We start from the raw sequence: 19,124 nt of genomic DNA, 5'->3' as shown, positions 1-19,124 counted from the left end.
TTTCTGGTTACTTTCACAGGTGGGCGAGACACAACATCGCTTATGCCTTGTTATGAGTTTTATTATGACTATTGTGTAGCTACAAGGAGCAGGTCCAAGCTATTATATCCTCCTGACAGTTCAAAATACATGTATCTGAATTGTCTGTTTCATTACTGGATGCATACCATTAGAACATGGTTACTAGGAGTGAACATATTTATTTTGTTAATAAGTTTGGAAATAATTTGCAAACACTATGAGGCTCAGAATTAAGATGATGTGGTAATTAGGTTTGGTAGACATTTGTAGAGTTCACTTATTTTGCAACTTTCTTGTGATAAGGTTAGTATTTGTGTTTATTTTATTGGAATGATTAGGCAGTCTCCATTACTAGAAACCGTTCCTACAAAGCATAAAAGCATTGGGAACCCATCTTTTTTGTGATATGTAGTTCTAAGATTGAAACTCCATTTAATAGATTCATTGTTAGGGCCTTGGGCATAATGGGAAAAGCACAGTATTATATTTTGTGTTGACTATTCTGCAAAAGTTGATCCAAAGGTTTTCCAGAGTTTTCGCCTATTGACTTTTATGGTTTATCTCTGGTTTTTTACCCTGGATCTACTTGTCGTAGAATTTTTATCACACCCCCCCCCACCCTCTGGATTTCTTTCCACATTACCTAAATTGATAATGAGGTGGCATCTGTTTTGTGTGTGTAATTATGGAATGTGTAGTCGCCCAGAATATAGGGCAGAGTCGGAAGTGAAATCTGCATAATTTGCAAACTGTTTTCTAATCAAATTCTAAATTTCTTGTGAACGTGCTGTGTTTTGTAATTACCCATTTCATGAAGGGTTTACTTTTGAGTGAAATTCTTGAATGTTCAACAGACAAAGAAACCAACATCTCAATCTTGTTTTTACAGCAAACAACAACTTGTTTAATCTGGCAGCCAATTTAACCTTCGTTTTGTTTTTTCATTGCTTCATACTTTACAGGACTGCACATTTCATGATTGCATAAACATACCAAATGTCAAACCACTGCATGCTTTCTAGTGTTACTATATTTACATTTTTTTTTTGCAGGAGTTTCTGCATTTTATTCATAAATCAATGATGAATTAACATGTTCACATAATTCAATGAATACAATTAAAAGATACATTGTAAATAATACAGAAAAGACTGATAATTAAATCATACCTAAGCATGTGATATAGTTCGGTAAAATACAGGGGCTAGCTATTATAAGCACAGAGGTGCTTGAAGCAGTAGCATATGACAATGGAGCAATAATAATCTTATTAACTGTAAAACTTGACTTGCAGGGGTTTTTTTTTATTTTTTTATTTTTTTTTGGGGGGGGTCATTTTCAATCAAAGAGCTTTGATATCTAAGTTAATGATATGTCACATCCCTGATGTTGTAGTCCATTACTTCAAAGATCAAGGAAATCTTTTGAAATTTTAGAAATTAGGTTTGTAATATATTCTTAGGCTGGCAAGGCAGATGGACAATTTGTATTATGCAGTTGAGAATCCGTCTGATTTCTTTTTTTCCATAATTACGATAGTACACTGCAAAAAGACCAGTGTTGATTTAACACCAGCCTTGTATCTATATTGGTCCACACCAGAGAAGCATTGAAACACCAACCAATTGATAACACCAAACCGATGTTGTTTCAATACCTCTCTGGTGTGGACCAATATACAAAGCTGGTGCTAAATCAACACCGGCATTATTGCAGTGTATATGATGCCAGTTGTGTGTGTCTCTTCTTATTAGAAAGTTTATGACACTATGCAAATTTCCGGAAAGTGTTTCGCAGTTAGATAAATCTGACTTCAATTAATGTTCAAGTATTACCAATAACATGCACATGATATTATTGTACACATAATCCAACCAATTTTTAGTCACAGTTAAATCTTTGTGAAACACCCCTCTGATTTGTTACCAGCCATCCCAAAACCAACATGTAGTTGCCAGGATCTCTTTAAATAGCTGATTTCAACAATAATTTCATTGGTCTTCAAAATTTTTTTTTTTAATGATAAAATAAGTTTACCAAATAACAAGAGTATCTCTTCATCTCAATACTGTTAGAATATGAAGTTGTAAAATTCAATCAAAGACGAGATATAGGAGTTTCATTACACCCTTATTTCGGACTGCTTGGAAGTTTCATAGAGATTGCCCAGAGTGCACTTCTCATGCTTCAGAGACCCCTGAATGTCAAACCTTGTTTTCTCCTAATGTTTTGAAGCACTCATTGAATTTCTTCGACGTTCAATCAAGTTCTTGTAATTGTTACTCTTGTTCAATTTTGACAAGTTATATATCGTTTGTAAGCTTAGCATATGCTTTTTCAAGCTCAATGAAAATCCCAAAACTCATTTGAGCGACTTATTGATGGTTTTGGCGTGGCAGGTCACATCTGTCTCTTACGTCACATGTAATATCAGATAGCTTGGACCTGCTCTCTATTGTACGATTGTCTGTACTACATGATTGCTTTGTATTCATGATTTTCTTTTTATTTCTGGGAGAAAATGTAAGGCCAGCAGCTGAGAAGATTCATCCAAGTTACTGGACCATGGCAGTTGACCTCAATCGAGTGATGGTGGTGGGCCCTGAACCCCATAAACATGGCTTCCTGTCTGGTTTGAGCTGGGATCTTCCTGCCAGAATCACACAATTAGTGACATCACTACCAAGAGATCTATTTTTCAGTGTGCAGAGAAGGGCAATGGACACTGTTGTGCATGGTATACAACTTACCACAATGTAAGTGCTTTATAAATGATTTCAATGATATTTTGTGTAGCCTAGAGTATGTAAGGCAATGCAATTGGTTTTCCAGTATGCTGAGGGCAATAACTACATGTAGTGCGGAAACAGTGGCCAGAAATTTCCCTACCATCAGGATTTTTATCCACATTTTACTTTAATTCTAATTTTAAATTTGTGAAATTTTAATAAGTTGATTGTAGTCTTTCTTATATACCTCCCTGTACTATTCTGTTCCAGCTGTTGCTTCGAGTTCATCTGTTTCACATCACTGCAATATGTTATTTATCATGACTGATATTATAATGTGCTAAGAAGATAAAAATATTCTTTTACAAGGAAATTCAGATATATTTACAGACTTTGTTCCCATTCATTTTCTTTGATTACAGAACCACTACAGAGCAGTGTGAATTATTTTGCAATATATTTATTCCCTTTTCTGTACATGTTAAAATTTTGGACATCACTTTACGTGGTCATTTCACTATGAACCTACCTTAATCTCATGTTTGTGCTAATGCCGATGGCACCACCAGAAACAAGGTTTGTGAGTGCTAAGTCTGTATCCATCATAAAATCACAGAATGTGAAGAGATATTGTGGACTGCACGAATGTTTAGATATGTGATGATCAAGGTAGATTCTCAATATAGGTTTGTCTGCCCAAATCTTCATCTCCGGATATAAAATTTTCACCCATTTTTATGAGGGTTGTGCACTTCAATGATTTTCCCACAATGTGTAAAGAAGATATGCTCCTTAAATCACAGCAATACATGTGTAGAATCTAGTTTCAGAAGTGCAATGTTGAATTTTGATTTCTAGAGCCTTGCCAGTGGAGTATTTTAAGTTGAACCTTATCAGTATTTGTAATGGGGCTTTGCATGTTCTTCAAATTTCATTGGAGCGATTTAGCCAAGATGGCTCTAGGTCTTGATGGCATTAAGATTGATCAGAAGCTGGTTTGCACCCCAAGTTGATGCAGATTACCATTTGTGCCTACAAAAAGCATTGTAGAGACTAGAGAGGAACTGTTGACTTACGTTAGAAGTGTCTTCCAGAAATCTGTTGATGTTCATCGTCACATATTTTTATTTGGTATTTGGAAATATGGTGCGTTTATCTTCAAGTATCGTCTGACAATGCTATTTTTTTCAGCTTACGCATGATATCCAGAGCTCTTCAAGATCTTATGAAAGTCGCACATGTATGGGACATTCAAATGCTGATATTTTTGTGGGTGTTGGCCTCTTTGTGGCAGGGTTCCCAGCCCATCAGGGAAATCAGGGAAAATTGTTTTACTTTTTTCCAGTCGGGGAAAAATCAGGGAATTTGATAAAAAATACCTAAAATCAGGGAAAATGCCTCAAATGAGGGAAAAATCAGGGAATTTTGATCAGCCCAAAAGTCGAAATCATGGTAGTCAGTCAGACTGTTATATTTTTTTTGCATATCAAAACAACATCCATTGAATGACTGGTTGTGGTGGTACTGATTAGTTTTACATTATTGTTTTTATACTGAAAATACATGTAATTCACGGCAACAACTTAGAAAACATGCAAACTAGGAATGGATGTAAATAATTATCAGGGAATTTTTAAACTTCAACAGGGAAAAATCAGGGAATTTGGTTTTCTTGAAAAGCTGGGAATCCTGTTGTGGTGGCATTAGAGGAATCCTCAGTGGATCTAGTTCCAGATGATCATGTTTGTTGGTTTTTCATCCAGTAGTGACGTTTCCCCGTGTTTATTGGATTTTGCAAGATTTATTTGACTCTGATGAAATGACAGTAACTGTGAAGTCTTGGTTTCATAAGTTCAGTCAATAAAGAATATTCTATGCTCTTCACACATGCTGATATTGTTACCGAAAGGGAAGCTACATACATTTTGTAGCTTAGTCTGCTCATGTAAAGCCTCATTTTGAATTCTAAACGGCAGATTATTTATCCATTGTCAACATTGCTTTTCTGTGTCCAGGAGGGTTCCCTTTTTATTGGGAAGGATTTTGGATAGATTTCCCGTGTAGAGGGAAGTTCACCAAGTTCAGGTGTTCAGAAATGTTGTCCCTAAAAGTGAAGAGAAACTTTCTAACTTTGGTTTACTTTTTCAAAGCATACGTGCTTAGAATTTGCCACTTGTATATTCACTTCCTAAAATTGCTACCGTATTCCCTTCTTGCTCATCAATCCCAAAGAAACATACAAAACAACAATTTCACATCAATAAATCAGGGAGTAGCCTGTCGGAAAGGCCAAGCTGGCTTTTATTACCAATTTCTTCTTGCCAAATTGTTTCAATTTCAGATTAACAACAAATATTATAATCATTTGAAAACTTGAGACAATCAAAATTATCTAATGACCTGATCAAAATATCAACTGATATTATTTTTCATATCTAGAACAAGATAAATTTTGATCTGTCCTATAAACGATATGGAACTCTTTCCTTAAGTTCCGTACCCAGACCGATTTTCTAGGGTAAAAAAAAGAGATAAACTGTAGAAGGACAATGCTCCGGAAAAAACCCTAATAGAAAATCGCCTTAAAAGAATTCGGTCAAAAAATGAGCTGAATCGATTCATGAACAACAATTCTAACCGTTCTAATTTTTTTTAATTTTTAAAATGACAAAGCTAGAATGGCTACCACGCCTTCCACCTTCCCAATTATACCTTTCCAGACATTCCTTTCTCCTCAAGCACAATAAACTTCCACCTGCATAAAATATTCAAAACTTTCCGCTTCCGTGGACTCATGGCCACTCGCCACAGAACCTGTTACGTAATCATTCATGAATGTGCATACACAAAATTTTTCCTGCTCTACAATGTACCGCAGGACAATAATACAAGTATTGGGAGGATGGCCTCCACTCAGTGATTCAGTTTGCCTGTAACCCTTCATCTTGTGCCATCTAAATCTCTTTCATGGGAACTTGCAAGTCTTTCACTTTCTTTGCAATGACATTTTTGCAGACCATCGTAGAATTGGTTTCTTGTGTTTGGTCCCTCTGATCATGTCTCAGGAATGCTGAAGTTTCTCTACTAGTTCCTGAAGCTTGATAGGAAGTGGTGCTGGGCCGTCTATGCACCTACTTTCCAGTCTGTGGATGGGGCAGTGATTGGTAGACTGTTCCAACTTTTGGTGGTCCTTTGGCTAAAGAAGTGATTTCCTCCATCCAGTCTGGAAAAAAAGTTTGGTAGTTCTTTTTTTATCTGATGCAGTCTGTGAAAGTTTACTTTGCTTCTTATTTGGCTATAGTATCCTACACCCAGTCTGGAACCAGTTGTGGGAATTTCATTGAATGCAGCCTGTGAAAGTTGGCATCACTTCTAGATAACAATATGGCGTGGAATTGGTTTCCTATATCCATGGAAAGAATGTTGGAAATTTAATTTGGTGTCGTCTCTAAAATTTTACATTGCACTTCACTACTAGGGGTCATGCATTGTATAGCAATGATTTATAGGGGGATTATAAACCATTGTGGGATATGAAGTGTACTCCCTCAGGACAAGCCTTTATTGAGGTTCTAACTTATTAGATCTATCTATCATTGTCGGTGCCTCGCCTGATCACTCAGAGTTCATGGTGGCATGATGGATACAGTATGCAGGCAATCATTTGGTTCTTGTATGATGGTGAATTAATAAATCAAAGTGCAGTGTTCCTTGAAGTTCATATGAACACAGTTGCATTAATGTACAGAAAAGGGTCTAAATTTGTAATATATTCCATTTGCTCATTCAAAAAGAACCCCCCCCCCACAAAAAAAAGGGGGGGGAATCACCAACCAATGAACAAATTATTAAGTGTCGTACAAATTAATTAATTGATAAACGTATGAGATATGAAGAAAATGGTTTGTAATGATACTCAAAATATTAAATAGAAAATTAGAACATTGTAATGTCAGTCATGAATAATAAGTGTTGAAAGGGTGTGAAATGATGGAAAATTGGCAGATAAGTGGAGCACTTCATGAAGAGTTTGTCAGCGATTATCGCTGATTAGTTTGCTCTAAGCCAATCAGAAGTAAGGATTTGTTGGTGAAAATCACTGACAAAGGTATTTATGAAATGCTTCCCTGGATAGATAGTACAAGGAGGTATGCAGAGAGAAAGACTACAATTAATTGGTAAACTTGTAAAAAGGAAGAGAAAAGGGGGGAGGGGGTATGGTTGGGTGAAAAGTAAGACTGATTCATATGACAAGAGAAAAGGGTATAGGATGGGGAGGGGTTGGGTAAAAACTTTAATATGGGTAAAGTCACCCCCCACCCCTGTTACAACTGTTGCCCCAAGAAACAATTGGAAAATCAATGCTTTGTCTTTCATACTCTTGGCTACACAATATATTATTAAAATCATGTATGAAGCACTTTCCTTGTGACAAGTTGTATACCATGCACAACCATGTCCAGTGCCCTTCTCTGTGCACTGAAAAATAGGTCTCTCAGTGGTGATGTCACATATTGTTTGATTTTGACAAGAAGACCCCAGCTCAGACTAGGCAGTTGGTCATTTTGTGAGGTTTGGGGTTCACTCCATTGAATCAAGAGGTCTGCTGCTATGGTACCTTTAAAGCTTGAATGAATCTTCTTGGCTGCTGGCCATTTTTTATTATTTCATTTTTCTATGAAAAATTAAATCTTTCCCGCCTTTAAATAATTTGCTTATTTGTGCATATGAGTATTTGTATTCTTTGACACAGTCCAGAAAGTGACTTGCCTCCCCCCCCCTTGAAAAAATCCTTTTTGACCCAGCCCCAACTTCTCTCTGTGGTTTATGCAGATTTCCTGTATGAACTATGCTTATTTGTATATGCTGAAGTGCCAAATTAATGCCCATTGCCATGGTTAAATATGCTTTTTTACACAGGAAATCTGCATAAACCATGGGTTCGACGGATGGTTTTAAAAACCACCTTTGTGAATTAGGGCTCATATGTTTGAAGCCAGGGCCCCACTGCATAAAATTGACTAACTAAGGTACCTTTGCCATCCAATATTACTTTGTTACCATTGGATGGATGGCAAAGTTACTATAATGCACATCATTATAAGGGCATAAGTAAGACTTTCACACACAAGATACCTCTGAAATGGCTCTAACATGCCAGAGATGAAGCTGAGGGCATTTCAAGGTAACAGGTGTGTGTAAGTATTCTAATGCTAAGCAAAATGATGTTCGTTGTGTTTGTTAAAATAGTGATATGGATCCTTATTTGATAAACCATGACTGGTCATTAATACCAGATATTTGAAATTCTCTTTACCTAAAATAAGTGACTGATCATAAGATTGATTATTAGCCAACCATTTTATTAGGATCCATGTCACCATTTTATATCAGCTTATGCAATAGGGCCCAGGGCCAGTATACTGAGAATTGTGTTATCTTTGCTAATGTATACGCCATCGACCAACAATTAACACTGAAAAGGGTAATACAAAAGTAGCATAAAGAGTACAAAATTTGGATGGGGGCCATACATTGCATATGGTGCAGAATAATTTAAATTCTGAAATGTTGCAAGTGAGCAAAGTGAGCCAACAAAAATATCCTTTTTTATATAAAAATTAATTTTGTGATTGATTTTGACAATATATTTCCTTTTTCCCCTTTTTCTTTTTGTGGTCTTTCACGCCATTGCAAAAGATAACACAATTTTCTGAATACCAGTCAGCATTTAGGTTTTCATGGGTTCTGTAGCATGTAGAAAGTAAACCAAATTTAGAAGATTTATGTTTGCTGAACTAATTGTACAAATTCCTTTTTTTTAAAACAAATTTACAAGTAGGCTTAGGGTTTTCATATACAATTAATAACTTTTTTGAGTTTTGAAAGTTTAAAATAAAAATGTTAATTTGTGTTTTATACCTTGACTGAGTCATTTGTAACTCTCATTTGGTGATAGTTCAGTATTAAGTCTAAGATTTCCATTCTTAATTTGGATTAACTTTTTACACACTGTATAAGCCTAATATTCAAGCCTACCCATTAATCGACATGTTGCAAAATGGATGGACATTGAGGAAAACTTTCCCTTTCCCTACTTTCAAAGTAATGATAGTTTGAAATGACATGGCAGTAAATTTTCCATAATCCAAAAGAAAAATCATGTTAGGCAATGCCTCAATATCAATGCACTTTGCAACATTCTACTCTTGTTTCAGTTTATAGTAGCGAACTTCACAAAATGAAAATTTTGTTGAATAGATTTTTATTTTGATAGCATTTTTGTTTTACTTTGTCTGAAGAGAATTTTTTTTAAATGAGCTGTATATTTTTTTCACACATTTTACTTGTATTATTGAATAAAAACCTATGTGGAAAGAGAATATATGGATTATACAAAGCAAGAATAAATTTTCAAATTGAAAATTGAAACAAGTTGTCACTTGTGTTTTTATATATCAATCGTGAGGAGTTTTGGATCTGAGAATTTAGAAAATTGTTCAATTCTTTTGCTGATGTTTTTTTTTTTAAATCAAGTTTTTCATGAAGTTCACTCTTGGTACACATGATCTACATAAATGGTTGCTCGACTGTTCATGAGCATTGGTATGGCGTGCAAAATATATGGTAATTAAAAGGTCGCACAACCAAGTGTGAAAGTCCCTACATAAGGGTAGATTAAGATAGGAGAATAGAATAAAAAAAGTGAGAGGGGGTAGAATGGGAGGGAGAGAGAGGGTGGAGGACAGAAAGCAAGAGAAAAATGACAATTGGAGAGAGGTGATGAAGAGAGAGAGTAAAGGAAGGGAAATAGAGAACAGTAGAGGTGAGCATTGGCGGCGGAAGCCAAAAAAAAATTAGGGGGGGTCCACCTGAAATTTTGGGATGGACACAGGTAAAAAATTGGACAAGCAAAAAAAAAAGGTGGTTATCAACCAAAATTTTAGGGGGGTCCCACCTGAATTTAGGGGGGGACGCAGGAAACAAAATTGACAAAAAAAAGGTTAACACAAATTTTAGGGGGTCCGTCTCCACCTCAATTTTTTTACATGACCCCCCCCCCCCCGCCTATGGAGGTGAGAAGAGTTGAAGGATTAGAAAAGTTAAAATACAATATCTGCAGAATGAGAAAGGGATGAAATATGCAAGATATTGTTTGAGAAAACTTGGATATGAAAAGGAGTGCAGGGTTAAGAAAGAATTAATTTTCAAATAATAAAGTTCAATTCGAAATTCATGACAGATTGAAAAAAAATGACTGGTTATTATTACTTTAAGAAGGGATTGTGAGGAACGATCATCTTCTAAGAGACAAGGAGAAAGACAGAGGGGGGGGGGCAATCATAATAAATCGAGAAAGAAAGTTGGGAAGATTTACAAAGGAAAGTGTTGAATGACTGAAAATTGACAGAAACAAGCAGTGATGTAGAAGAAAATGAGGAAGTACCTATATACTACATTATATGATGAAAATATAAATTTGAAAAAAGTAAAGAGAGGGTGAGGGGAAAAGAGATTGACAAAGTTAAGGCCACCGCACACCTCACGACTGGTCTACGACCCGATTTTGGAACAAATTACATTCTGCTTATTTCTCCTGATATCGACAGTTTTTTATTATGTACCTGTCAATCTTTATATGGATTTGGTTTCAAATTCAAGTCGATCGTAAGATTGATATTTCGATGTGATATTCACTTGAGATAAGGAGGGAAGCCAGCATCATGGATTCGAATTAACATATAGAACTTTGCACAATTTAATGTTCGAAATCAGAACGTTAGCATTAAAATTTTACTACGTTTTATTCCAAAATCGGGTGGCAAACCAATCGTTACCGACACGAGAATAAATACAAGTAGCCAAAAAAGATGTAAAAACGACAATTTAATAATCAGGGGCCCGTTGCAGAAAAGGTCGCAATCAATCTAACTCTAAAAAATCATGCATAACTCGATTTTCAACCAATCAACAGCACGTATTCGGACTTGCGATTGATTTTTTGACGTGCGTTTAAACGCAACTCTTTCTGCAACGGACCCCAGGGGTGTTTCTACTTGATGTAGATATCTTAGCACTGAGTCCCGTCTTACAAAGAGTGGCAACTGCGGAAAGCCAGCAACATCTACTATGCATGTTTATTCAAAATAATTTTTTAACTATGATGTATATTCATGCATTCATTGTTTTCTTGAAAATTTGCTATGCTTTTCTTTGTTTACAAAAAAACATTGTGCAAATTTCCTTTAGAAAAAATTATGACACTGATGGATTTCCACGGAGTTAAGATTGATTGGATCAATCGTAACTCTTTGTAAGACGGGGCCCTGAAAAGCATGTTCCGGTCGTGAGTAAACTGAAACACCATCCAGGGGCCCGTTGCAGAAAGAGTTGCGTTTAAACGCAAGTCTAAAAATCAATCACAAGTCCCAAATGCGCGCTGTTGATTGGTTGAAAATCAAGTTGCGCGTGATTTTTAGAGTTGCGATTGATTGCAACTCTTTCTGCAACGGACCCCAGATAATACAAATAATTCTAAATATCTTTACATCATTTACAAAGGATCTTACATGGATTTACCAACATTTTGTTATCAACCTTCGACGGTGAGCTAAATTACATTTAATCCATTTGCTGAAATTTGGTAACCATTATTAGTTTAAGTAAAAGGGACGGATATATTAAAAGTATATCATTCAATATTATTTTAATTTCTTTTTTAATTTTTTTTTAACTTCTTATTATCATTACTTAAATAATGAGCCAGTGAAGGTAATGTTTCTCTGTCATAGACTTATAAACTGAAATTGATTATCTTAAAACCTTTTTAAACCAGAATATCAAATGCTAAACATATATGCTTTTGATGTGAATACCACCGCTTAAAATTAATTTACCCTATGACACTTTTTTTCAATTGAAGTGAAATCAAGTGTCACTTTGAAAACACATCAAAATACATTTGACGTTCATATGACCTGAAACTGACCTGAATCTAATGCAAGATGGACCTTCTGTTCAGGTTTCATGGAAATATTCATATACTTTCAAATTTAGGATGACATTTCAACAATTTTTTTCTACACTTTGAAAAAGCCCTGGGAATTAAAAAATATACAACATGTAGGTATTTTTTCTAATATAATCTTGGGGTTGGATCTCATCTATCCAAAGAAAATAAAAGTTTTGACAGAATGTTACACCTGAGTGAGCACTGTCCATTTTTGTAAAGCTCGCAGAAATCTGTTTTCTGCAAAACATTCCTCTTACATTTCCCCGACACTTTTAGTCAATTGAAATAAAACGGATACATTGAAGCATTTGTACTAATTTTGCCACCCAAATTGAAATTTCAACACTTAGTATGCACAGCCTTTACCCTTTTTGTGCCAGCTGGATACTAAATCTGTACAAAAGTTTATATCAGACATCTCCAGCATTCTTTCACTAAGTTTTTATCATTTAAAGTGGGTTTACATTTCATTTTTTCATTTAATACAGGTTTCTCCACACTTGTTTTCCAAGCTTGACGTCAAATGATTAACAAAATGAAAATCAAGCCTGAGCCATTTCATGTAAATCACAGCTAAGTGTAAAGCAAATATCGTCACGATGGCCTCGTTGTGTGGGGGGGAGTGGGGTGGGGTGCAATGCACTCTTCGAAGTGTTTTGGACAATGAAACAAGTTTAAAAAGTTAAAGATATCTTCAAATCAATTTCACTAGCTAAATTCCACGCGATCTTCATGATTAAGGTCTACTTTTATTCGTATAACTATTTCATAGTTCTGCGCAAATCATTTTTCACTAACTTTTCAAAAGTAAGTGGTGCTCACTCAAGCGGAAATATTTTTCGACAGTTATATCGTCATTTGCTTAAATGGATTTTTATTAATGTTAAAATGTGGAAAAATCTTCAGGATACTACAAATGTATAATTTAACAGGATTTTTTTTTCTAAGTGTAAACTTTTTTTTGATACACACTGTATAAGATAAATTGTCGAATGCATGAAGGTGAACCGATTTGGTTGACACATTTTTTTTTCCAAATAGAATCCTGTAGTAGAATTTAATTCTTTTCATGCAACGTAGTCCTTCAGTCGATGTCGGACCGGTGTAAGACCAACTGTATTGGTGATCACCTCTTACCATGGTGAGACGAGCGATGCATCGGGTGAACTTTCCACACTTTCCAACCATCTTGTCATCCACCGTCCACATCCTATTCTTTCTCATGACAGGGGCCGCGGAACGGTTTTCAAAGTAGGGGGGGGGCGACCACGCAAAAAATCACAATCATATGGTAATTTTTACGTTTTTGTGCATGGTTTTACAAAAAAATGGGGGGCTGAAGCCCCCCCCCCCCCCGCTTTCGCGGCCCCTGCATGATAAATCTGGGATGCTCTCAAATGGGAAATCGAATTTGCTGGTGAACAAAGATATACACGGATGCCTTCCAGGTAACATTCTCTCATCCACCGGACCTTCCATCACCTCCTGATGAAAAACTTCTTCATGATTCCCCGTTGTCCAGGCCGCACGGAAGGAGATGTGTTCTCAAGCGTAGGCCTACTCCGGATCCACTTGGTTTGGACCATGCAGGTTGACTCTTGCAATGACGCCAAAAAAAGAGAGAAAAGAATATAAGTGGAACAGTCTGATACACACATTTTCTCTTGTTCGTCACCCCCCCCCCCTCAAAAAAATAGCAGACACATATCTAGGATAAAGACTTGCTTTAATAACATATGGATGATTTATAGATACAAGTCTATTCTATTCCATCAGCCAATCAAATTGAATGATTTTAGTAGTTTTAAATGTTATTGCAAATTTGTTGATATGTTTATCAAACGGCCCCTAGTATGTCTTGTTTCAATAAAGGACCCTGTAACCCAATGCAAGTTGTTTCACATTGACGTAGAGCGCTGGATCCCGCGCTGGATGCAACTCATGCGTGAATGATGTAATTTTTATTTCATTCAAATTATCCAAATGTGACTAATTCACAAAAGAATATCTGTCAGTTTGTTTAGTTCTATGTCCCTTAAAAAACTTCCGATCTCATTCAAGCAGTGACATCAGATATCAATCAAGGTCACCGCCGTCACTATCATTTTACAATTAACAATGGCATGTGCACGGAGTCCCTGAAGATTCTCTGTTTCTCAAACATAACACAGCTTTTCACTTGCTAGTGATGCCTCACCGTGCCTGACATATACATGATATAGCACCGAGTATGTTTAAATTGCAAACTGGTGGTTATCTTCCATCTCTGGTGAAGCTACCTATTACTGTCCCTTTATTGACTCAACGGCAATTTGTTGATGGTGTCACTGTATTCAAGGGATCTAGAACTCTTTTTAATAATAATAATAATAACCCTAGATTTCTGGAAGAAGTCCGGTTGCTGTTTAATATACCAACAGAACATCAAGTTGTGGACAATGGAAATAATAATAATAATATCATTATATCAAAATCAACTTTTTGTTGTTTTAAGTACTTTCCAGAATCTTTCTTAATCCTTCTGGTCCCGTTTCAAAAAGCATTACAAATTATGGCTACATTGTAGCTATGCCGACTGCCAAGGCAACAATCAAATCAAGGACAACTGCAGTTACAATGATGTAAAAACTGTTGTAATTGTAAACTATCAAACGGGCCCCTGGTCAAATTTCTTACACTACCAAAAATCATCATCTACAGTGCGTATCAAAAAAAAGGACAGTTTTGAAAAGTTTATTAAAAATTTGTTTCAAATTATTATATCTGTATTTTGATGTTAATAGAAGGTCTCAGATCATATCTTTGAAATGCCATTTAAAAAAATAAATTTTGTAAATTTTGTTAATGCTCAAGCGAACACTGGACGTTTTTGTCGGGGGTTCAAGAAGAGGCTTGCGACAAAATGTGCAGAAATGAGAATTTGCTAATTAGACTTTTGGCTAATCAGCAGACTTCCTCTTAACCTTTTCATGATCTTTGCCATAATTTTCGAATTATGCTGTCAAATTTCATTTACAGATGTTTTTATTTACCTGAATTATATTGGTTTTCATTTCAACTTCTTTTACATTTGAATTTTCCTTCATAATTAAGAAAAGAAGAGATGTTTTGTTTCGGTTTCTGTTTGTGGTAACTCCCGTAGGAACTCGGCAGGACAGCATTTTTTGCTGGTAAACGCCAAGCTGGCATATATTATATGACAGCTTGGCGTTTACCAGCAAAAAATGTACCTATGAAACGTTTTACGTCTAGATTAATCGGTCATAGTGGCTGACGTTGTCAACCCAAGTAAGAAGATTTGCATTATTAATTGGGAGAACTTGTAATTATTCAAATCCTTTTGTTATTTGAAACAAATTATGTCATGGTACCTTTAATAATTATTATGTGAAACAAATTATGTTATGGTACCTATAAAAGACATGAATCCTATTTTCAAGGGGTTATTGAATCCTTTATCAAGTTTAATTATGTGCTTGACAGGACAAACAGGAAAGGATTCATGTCTTTCAATGGCAATGGTGTATTGAGTCAATTTTGAAGAAGCAAGATATGGCAGATTGGGTAGAAATGTATTAAAAAGTTGCGAAGCGAGCAAGCGAAAATTTCCCCTTTTTTATTAAAATATCAAATTCTGTGATTTTGACAAAATATTCAGAAATGATATCAATTTTCACTTTCTATGTTTTCTGTTATTTTCCTTTCCACTTTTTTCCTTGGTCATAATTTTATTTGGGGGGGGGAGCACCCCGAGCCCCCCATTCCTCAGTATGCCTTTGTTCAAAGGCACCATATCCTTTGTAGCACACAATGAAAGGATTTGAAAAAAAAAACACTCTCCCATACTTTGTTTTTTTAACAAAAAAAATGTTCTTGCCTAAAGAGGGAATATTCAAAGCTAAAAGAAAACATATCAAAAAGGAACAACAGAACTTTTCAAGCAAATAAGCAGATTTTGAAATGAATTTTGACCGCATAATTCGAAAATTATGGCAGAGACAATGAAAAGGTTAAGAGGAAGTCTGCTGATTAGCAAGAAGTCCGACCATCATATTTATCATTTTTATGCCATTTTGGCGCAAGCCTCCTTTTTTTACCCCAGACAAAACCATTCCGTGTTCGCTCAAGCATGAACGAAACTAAATTATTTTAATGGCATTTGAAGGAAAAGACTCCAGAGCACCTATTGACACCAAAATATAGAGATCATGATTTGAAACCAAAATTTTATAGACTTTTTAAATCTGTCCATTTTTTATACGCACTGTATAATATTATTTATTATTACCATGTGGGGTGAAAATGGCAACTTCCTTTCAACCAGAATAAGTGCACAATTCTTCACCTTGGGAGAAATAACATGAAAGATAAATATCACATGAATGGAGATGAAGTTGCCTCATCCACCAGAGAAAAGGACCTGGGAGTATATTGATTGACTCAGAACTCAAATTTCATAAGCATGCATCAATGAAAGTAAGCAAAGCTTATCAGCTCCTTATTATCGAACGGACTTTCACTCATCTAGACACAAGGACCCTACCGATTTTGTTTAAGACATTGGTAAGACCACTGGGTTGGATTCGATGTCAGAGGCATGAACATTCCATTAACAAGATGTCCTCCAAGATGTCGTCCACACGCTTCCACCAAGCATGGATCACCACATCATTGAAGCGACTTACAAGGCAGAAAAAGCAAAGTTATACAAACCTATAGACCCATTTCTCTAACATCACATAATATGTGATTCCAACCACTGACTTCAAGGGAGCTACTCCAGAATTGTCACAACGTCGACTGTTAATAAACCTCCAGAAGCGTTTTTGGTTATTTGAGGAGTCAGGACTATGTTAGTAAGGTAGTCACATTGGAAACTTCAATGCCTTATGGCTTTCAACCCACAGAAGTGCCAGGTACTGCATGTAACTAACAAGAGAAAGCCTGTCAAATGGACTTATAGCATCCATGGACAGCCTCTTGAGTCAGCCGACACAGCTAAGTATATCGGTGTCCATATCAAGAGCAACCTGAACTGGACTCATTATGTTAAAGCGATTACCAAGAAAGTCAGCGCTGTCAGTGCATTTCTTCAGCGAAACATCAGCCCTTGTCCAAGAAAGACTAAGACATTATGCTACCTGGCTTTAGTACGCCCCACTTTAGAGTATGCATGTGTTGTATGGGACCCTTACACCCAAGAGAATATCCATCGACTAGAAATGGTCCAGCGCCATTTTGCCAGGTTTGTTGTTGGTGACTTCAACGCACAAGCAGCGTCACACCGATGCTTAGTCAACTCGAGTGGCCAACACTTTTGGAGCGTAGGGCACAATACAAAATGATGATGATGCATCGTATCGTCAAGCAGCATATAGATATTCGACCTATACATTTCTGACTCCGGCGATGACATCAAGCCGTTGACACTCCAAGCGATTCCAAATACCTTTTGCAAGGACTCTCATCTATCAGAAGTCCTTCTTTCCAGACACCATCAGGTTATGGAATTCTTTGCCAGATGAACTACCCAATGTCACCTCTGTTAGCCTCTTCAAACAAGAGGTACAGAGCATCCTGCTTCGCTAAGAGAGGAGCATGGTTTTTTCGCTGCACTTACAAGTAGTAACTTTTTAGTATATTTTAAAATGGTACTGTACATACTCCACACCAGACCTGCCAAATATAGTACGACAATACACCAGTCGGTGGGCTGTACTTTATCAGAAGAAGAGAAGAAGAAGAAGAAGACCACACCTAGAGTATGGCAACATCTTATGGAACACTCGATGGAAAGAAGATGCGGATAAAATTGAGAAAGTCCACAGAAGAGCAACTAAGATGGTGCAGGATCAAGAACTTCCCTACACATATATATTGGACTTACACTCTCTGTACTACAGAAGGAGAGGATATGCCATTATGGTATTTAAAATACTAAAAAGGGATGGTCAAGATGGACTCAAGTCACGTTTTCTTGCCATCGGCAAGTCCAAATCTTCGAGGTCATACGTTAAAGATATTCAAAGAACGATCTAGACTCAACATACGCAAATGCGTTTTTAGTAACAGAGTAGTGACTGACTGGAATAGCCTCCCCCAAGAAGTTATTGATTCAGGCTCCATCGATGTATTCAAATTAAGACTCGATAAGTTTTGGTGGTCTGAGCGTTTGTCTTCAATGATCAAAACCGTCTCTATCCTCCACGTGCCTGTGCAAGTTTTTGCTCTTGTATAATAACACATCGTATGGTGATGGAGGACTGTAATTCCAGATGAAGCGATTGAGGTCAACAGGATTACCTCATCTCGTAACACGATGATGATGTTGATGATTATAAAACCCATAAGAAATAAAAAAAAACACTTTCTGATAGGATCCATCCCGGAGCCATCCTTTCCCTTTGTCTCATTATAACTAGGCTGTGTCACAACTTAATTCAGGTTTAGCAGGGTATTTTCAGACTCACTGGACTAAAACAGAAGGGTTGTTTAATTTGTTTTTCTTCAATTTATTTCCGTATGCTCTAAACAAGTGAAATAATATTTCTTTTTTTTAAATTGCGAGGCCGCATAAGCTCACCTATTTTTTTTTTTATAGGGGTTAAATAAGTTTTGTTATGGAAATATTTTTTTCGGAGGATATTTTTGGACAGAATTGAACTTGACCACTTTGGAACGTGAACTGTCTGAAAAATATTGAAGTGGATATGGGCAAAGTGAACATCATTATTTTGCTGCATATAAAAGTGTTTAAAAGACAAAAGTAATAATCAAATATTCACAGAAATAGAAAATCCGAAGAGGACACTTTTGAACAGAAATGTCACTCACTCGGGGTTAATAGTCACGGAAAATCAATTCATCTGATACTTGTAGTTTGTTTTTATAATTTCAATGATTTTTCAATAATAAATTAGGATTGGTAAGACGATGCCTAATGATTGCAAAGAATCCAGATGGGAAAGATTTCCTCTGGCGACAACCACCCAAAAAATAACATGCACTTGATTCTGCTCGAAAATTTAACGAAATAAAGCCATATTTTGGTGTATATGGTATTCATGCCCATATATGTTCTATATATTAAGGCTAGATATTATTTTGATCCTTCTCCATATTTTCTACTTTAAATTTTGGGTGGCTTTCGCAAAAGGAACTCTTCCCTAAAGATGCGTGGGCTGAAAATTGAAGAACAAATCGGAATGAGACAGTAATTTTAGCCTTAAAATGCCCGATACGCATGGTCAATAATTTAACAATTGTATTTTCCCGTATAAGTTGCTCTAACATTGCCCAATAGATTACACATATTTCTGCTTATGATTCACAGGCATTTTTTCATAATATAAATCTACTCT

Source organism: Lytechinus variegatus, chromosome 7 (genome assembly GCF_018143015.1).
Source record: "Lytechinus variegatus isolate NC3 chromosome 7, Lvar_3.0, whole genome shotgun sequence".
Taxonomy (NCBI): Eukaryota; Metazoa; Echinodermata; class Echinoidea; order Temnopleuroida; family Toxopneustidae; genus Lytechinus; species Lytechinus variegatus.
The sequence above is the reverse complement of the archived record's forward strand: the minus strand, read 5'-3'. Positions refer to the sequence as shown.